Source organism: Tenrec ecaudatus, chromosome 18, assembly GCF_050624435.1.
Source record: "Tenrec ecaudatus isolate mTenEca1 chromosome 18, mTenEca1.hap1, whole genome shotgun sequence".
NCBI lineage: Eukaryota > Metazoa > Chordata > Mammalia > Afrosoricida > Tenrecidae > Tenrec > Tenrec ecaudatus.
Window position 1 is genome coordinate 10,841,535 of NC_134547.1, and position 6,244 is coordinate 10,847,778.

Here is a 6,244-nt window from a genome sequence, read left to right on the forward strand (position 1 = left end):
CGGAAACTGCTCTTGTAAAGGTGGACAATCTCAGAACGCCCCCAGATCCGTTCAACTCTGCCCTACAGGTTGGGATGGACTCAGCAGTGGCGGGTCAGCTAGGTGGGGTGGCAGCAGGCCGGGGGCAGTGGCGGTTCACGTGGTGTTGTTCGGTGCCGTCTAGTCTGTTCTGATTCCGAGCGACTCTGCTCAGACCACACAGTGAAACATGGCCCTGTGCCTCCCTCCCTGCTGCTAGTAGGTGGGAGCCCATTGTTGGCAGCCACTGTGTCCGTCCATCTTGTCAAGGACCTTCCCCTTGTTTGCTGTCCCTTTGCTCCACCAAGCATGCTGGTGGCATGCTGGTCCAGTGACAGCCTTTGTTCCCCTTCTCCTCGGGAGACTGGCCTTCAATTCCCAGCCACCACCTGTCCATCACAGGAGACGTGTGTCTTGCTAGGAGGCCAACCCGATTTCCCTGGCACTTGCCACCTAAGCTGGCCGAGGAGGAAAAGCCTGGCCATCCGCAGAAAGTCAGCCGATGAACCCGCGCCCTGCTAGGCCCCAACAGAGGGACCCAACACCTACCACTCACAGGCTGCCACAGCACCAGGAAGTTTTGTTCCCTTGGGTGTTGAGTCTCCACGAATTGGGGGGCCAACTCACAAGCATGCAAACAGCAGGACCTTAGAAGCAACACAACACATAAGCTCCCTGGCCTCAGTAGTGGACGGACTGTAGGGAACCAGAGTGGAGAAGGCTCCATGGTGAGAGCAAAAGGGTGTGGGCCAGCGAGTGTGCCTCTCAGGGCTGAATCCTGCAGACTTGGAGGTGGGCTGCAGGTCAACGGAAACGGGTGGGATCGAAGCTGTGGGGTGGGCTTTTGGAGCTCAGCAGTGGCCCCTAAAGGCAGCAGGGCAGGGTGCTCTATCTCTTTGGCCTAGGTTCTGAGCAGGGCAGGGTGTGGGGTCAGAAGGTTCACAGGGGGCCAGTGGAACATGAAGGAGGTGGATTCAAGCAGCAGGGGCTCTCGGGTTAAAGCAAAAAGCTTCAGGCATCTGAGGACCCCAAATGTGCATCCCTACCTTCGTTGATGTGTGAGTTTGGGGGTTGCCAGCCCCCCACCACTAATCATGGGTTCAATAAGCACAAATATAAATATTAAAGTCATGGAGAACATGAGCGGTAGAGGAGCCATTACAATAATGTAGTCAGACACATTTCATAGTAGCATTGCTCACCTCAGCCCTGCTAGGGGTCCACGTGGAGGGGGGGGGGTGAAGGGAAGGAGGACAAGGGGAAAGGGAAACGGGAGGAGAGGGAGTTGAGAGAGACCTCTCGCTAACCCAGGCCTATATGCCTTTGGGAGTGTGCAAGCCCACTGATTACAGGTAAAGACCTACGTCACAGGAAGGGGTTGCACTATAGGTTATACAGCAAGGAGAGGGGGTGGTCTAGGGACATACATGCAACAGGAAGGGGAGGGATTGGGGGTACACATGTGACAAGATGGGCGGATCCTAGATTTAGGATGGCAGCCTAACCTTGGTCATCCTTGGACGGGTTTGACCTCTGTGGTGTCTCCTACAAAGAAACAGACAACTATCCTTATCAGAAGGGAGTGGGCCCTACTTGTGGGATAAACAGTGGTGTCTGCTTGCTCTAGATGGCTGATAGCTCTTAGGGAGAATGACCCCTGACCTAGTTCTGATGACCTCCAAGTGCACAGTCATTCGCAAGCAGCTGAGTTTGGAACATATTTGGGGGAGACAGCTTGGGAGAAATCCCTCTGTTTCCCACATGTTGAGACCCTGGACAAGCCACTGCCCCACTGGGCCTCATTTTCCTCATCTGTAAAATGGAATGAAAAATGCCCGCTCCCCTCACGTATGCCTTATTGGAGAAAGTGTAAGTTATTGTGTGGCAGCGGGCGACCTCACACGAACTTAGCTTTGGTTTCTTGGGCACCCGGCTGTCGGTGCTCTTTCCCAGGGACCACCTGAAAGAGTTCATGAACTCCAGGGGTCTGGAAATGACGTTTGCTTAATATGGTACATGAATTACATGCCAAGAAAACTGCAAATCAACATAAGATACTGGCCTAAAGGGCTGCGGGTGGAGGGTTTTATTAGTTATCAGGAGTGCTGCCGGTGCAGTGGGCAAACCCAGCTGTTAGCTGAAAGGCTGGCACTTTGAACCCACCAGCTGCTCTGAGTTATTGGCATGACTTACTGTTGGTTACCTTGATTGACTTGTAGCATTGGTCAGGTTGTTAGATCTCTCTGGAGCTAGACTTATACCTCGGTCCTTGGCTCCGCGCGATCAAGAATTCACACTGAAGCCTGGTTTGTGATCCCAGTGAGTTTTATGAGAGAAGTTTCAGGTTTACATGGCACCCATAGGACTCCTCCCGACCAATCAGCCTGGCGGAAGCTGCTCAGCGTCACACAGAAGTCTGTCTTGACTCTGGCCTCCTGCCTTTTCAAGGATTCCACGGGGAGGCGTGAACGACCCCTGATCAACCCATTGGCTGAATTGAATTCACCTGGCCTAGGTGGGCCAATCCAGGTTTAGCACCCACCCATGCCTACCGGCAGAAAACCTGAACCTCTGGGCATGTGCAGTGCACCACTCCTTGTTCCGTGCTTGGCTCTCTGGGCATGCGTTAACGGACATTCCCCATCCCTATGCTAGAACTACCTAACAAGGTGCCTGCACTATAGGGGTAACTCCCTATTTTCGGCCTATTCCATTCTGTCAAGAGCCTGGTGGTGGCACTGTGGGTAAAACATTGGACCACACGTCAGCCATCCAAACCCACCAGGTGCTCCAGGGAAAGATGAGGCTGTCTACTCTTGAAAGGACTGAGACACTGCTATGTTGGGCCGGGTTGACTAGAGAATCAAATCCAGTGACACGCATGTGTAAGAAAGAGCTTTATATCAAGAAGTATTTGTCTATCAGGAAAACATCCCAGCCCAGTCCAGCTAGTCCGATGCTAGTCTATTAAGTCCCTCTTCAGACTCACGCAGCCACATGCAATGTGGAAGATTGCAGAGTGCAGGGAGATAGATTGCAGGCCGGTGGGTGCAGAGTCACGTGGATCCAATGGCGCCGCAACCAGGGTCAGCCAGCAGGAAGGCGGAGCTAGAGAGATGGGGAGGTTCCCAGGCCCTCAGGAGAAGGCCACACCCACGGAAGGCACCATCATCAGGCAGTGACCTGATTGGCAGCTTGAATACCACCCTACACTTAGTATCTTTAAGTTGACATGAATTATGTAACTACCACATCTACATGGGGTTGCTCAGAATTGACTCAATGGCAGTGGGCTTTATCATTCTGCACACTTTGGAAGGAAGTCCTTATAAGCAGGGGGGCATTAAGCTCGGCCTCCTTGAGCATGAAGTATCACACGCTATTTGGAGTTCTGTACAGGAAATTTGCTTATTCTCCCCACTGCCGTTTATTTATTTATTCAGTCATTTACTTATCTTTGTCCCCGAGTGACAAAAAAAGTTACGGCTCAAAAAAAAAAAAAAAAAAAAAAAGAGAAAGTTATGGCTCTCAGTTACTAAGCAAAAGGTTGAAGGTTCAAGTCTACCCAGACGCATCTGAAGAAAAGCCTCCCAATCAACATCCAGGAACTCAGCCAACAGAAGACCACACTGTTCTGTTGGGACTTGCACAAGGTCACGAGGAGTCCCACTAACGGGTGGCAGCTGGTGGTAGTGTGCTGGTGGGTTTGGGATTGATTGTGCACCTGGGGTATAAAATCCAGTGCTACTTAATTTTGTTGCTCAAGTCATTCCATCTTTGGCCCCTGGGAGCCCTTGCAGTTGGCTCTGTTGCCCCTTTGATGCCCCCCCCCAACATGGGTGTGTACTCTTGCAGGTGTATGGTTTTCTTTTTAATGGTTTTCGTATTAGCACTTCTTGCTTTCTGGCACTATCATCAGATGCTCCAAGCTAACCGTGCACAGCCCCCCCCCTCACCCATGTTATTGTGAATATGGTATCAGAAACCAAAACCCAGGCTCCAAGTGTGCTTGCACCTAAGATTTTTCACATTGCATTTTACTGTGGGAAACTAGAGAAGGCCACTATTCTTTTTTTAAATCATTTTATTGGAGCTCGTACAACTCTTACGACAATCCATACATTCATCAATTGTGTCAAGCACATTTGTACACTTGTTGCCACCATCATTCTCAAGACATTTGCTTTCTGCTTGAGCCCTTGGTATCAGCTCATTTTCACCCCTCCCTCCCCACTCCCTCATTATTGCTTGATAATTTATAAATTATTGTCATATTCTACACCATCTGATGTCTCCCTTCACCCACCATTCTGCTGTCCATCCCCTAAGGAAGAATCCACATGCAGATCCCTGTAATCGGTTCCCCTTTCCACCCCACCCTCCCTTCACCCTCTCACCATTGGCCCCAAAGGTATCATCTGTCCTGGATTCCCTGTGCTTCCAGTTCCTATATGTACCAGTGTACATCACCAGATTTGTACAGTAGAATTGGAATCATGATAGTTGGGGGGGGGAGGAAGCATTTAGGAACTAGAGGAAAATAGTATGTTTCATCGTTGCTACATCGCACCCTGACTGGCTCATCTCCTCCCCACAACCCTTCTGTAAGGGATGTCCCGTTGTCTACAGATGAGCCTTGGGTCCCCAATCTGCACTCCCTCTTATTCACAATGATTTGATTTTTTTTGTTCTTTGATGCTTGACACCTGATCCCTTTGACACCTCATGATTACAAGGCTGGTGTGCTTCTTCCATGTGGGCTTTGTTGCTTCTGAGCTAGATGGCCGCTTGTTTACCTTCAAGCCTTTAAGACATCTTTTGATAGCTGAGCATCATCAACTTTCTTTACCACATTGCTTATGCACCCATTTGTCTTCAGAGATTGTATCAGGAAGGTGAGCACACAATGATATGATTTTTCTGTTCTTTGATGCTTGAGACCTGATCCCTTTGACACCTCATGATCACCCAGGCTGGTGTGCTTCTTCCATGTGGGCTTTGTTGCTTCTGAGCTAGATGGCTGCTTGTTTACCTTCAAATCTTTAAGACCCTAGACGCTATATCTTTTGATAGCCGGACTCCATCAGCTTTCTTCACATTTACTCATGCCCCCATTTATCTTCAGCGATCGTGTCAGAAAGGTGAGCATTATGGAATGCCAGTTTAATAGAACAAAGTATTCTTGCATTGAGGGAGTACTTGAGTGGAGCTCCAATGTCCATCTGCTACCTTAATACTAAACCTATAAGTATGTGCACATAAATCTATTTCCCCATCCTCATATAGAAATATATTTACATATGTACATGCCTTTATTTAGACCTCTACAAATGCCCTTTGCCCCCTAGTTCTTTCCTGTACCTCCTTTTATTTTCTCTCTTGTCCCACTACCATGCTCAGCCTTCATCTGCATTTCAGTAATTCCTCTTGGTTACCTAAAATTTCACGATTTCCAGCATTCCATTCAGGTACATGAGTCACCTCCACAGGGTGTGCAGATACCAGCGCTACAGCCCAAAGTGTTCGCTCCTCGCAAACAGAAACTCCACACCCCCCAGCCCTCATTTCCCCAGCCACTGGCAACCACCTGGGTCTCTGTACATCTGACTACCCCAGATAGTTGAAAGTGGACTGTTAACGCTCTTCCCCAGCTATTTTTTTAAGTTTTATTGGCACATAGTCCACATATTATACAATTCAATAGTTCAGTCATATCAAGAAGAGTTGTACAGTCATTACTAAATCAATTTTAAAATATTTTGTTTTACTGTCCTTAGGTCTACACACACACACACACTCTCTCTCTCTCTCTCTCTCTCTCTCTCTCTCTCACCCCTCCCCTTGCCATACTCTCAAGAATTCAGTAATCTAGTTACTGTCTCTAGATTTACCTGTCCTGGAGCCCTGGCGACATGGTGGTTAAGTGTTGGACTGCTCACTCTTGAGGTCAGCAGTTTGAAGTCACTAGCCACTGCGAGGGAGAAAGATGAGGCTTTCTACTCCCATATAGAGTTAAGTCTCTCAAACCCATGGGGGAGTTCTATCCTGTCCTATAGGATCTCCATGAGTCAGAACAGACTTGATGGCAGTGAGTTTGGTTATTTTTGGATGTCATATACAGAAAACCATACAAAGACCAAAACAAAGTAAAACAAAAATCTCAATAGAAAAGAAATATTAAAAACTAGAACAACTTTGAACTGGCCCAAAGGGGAAATAAAATAAT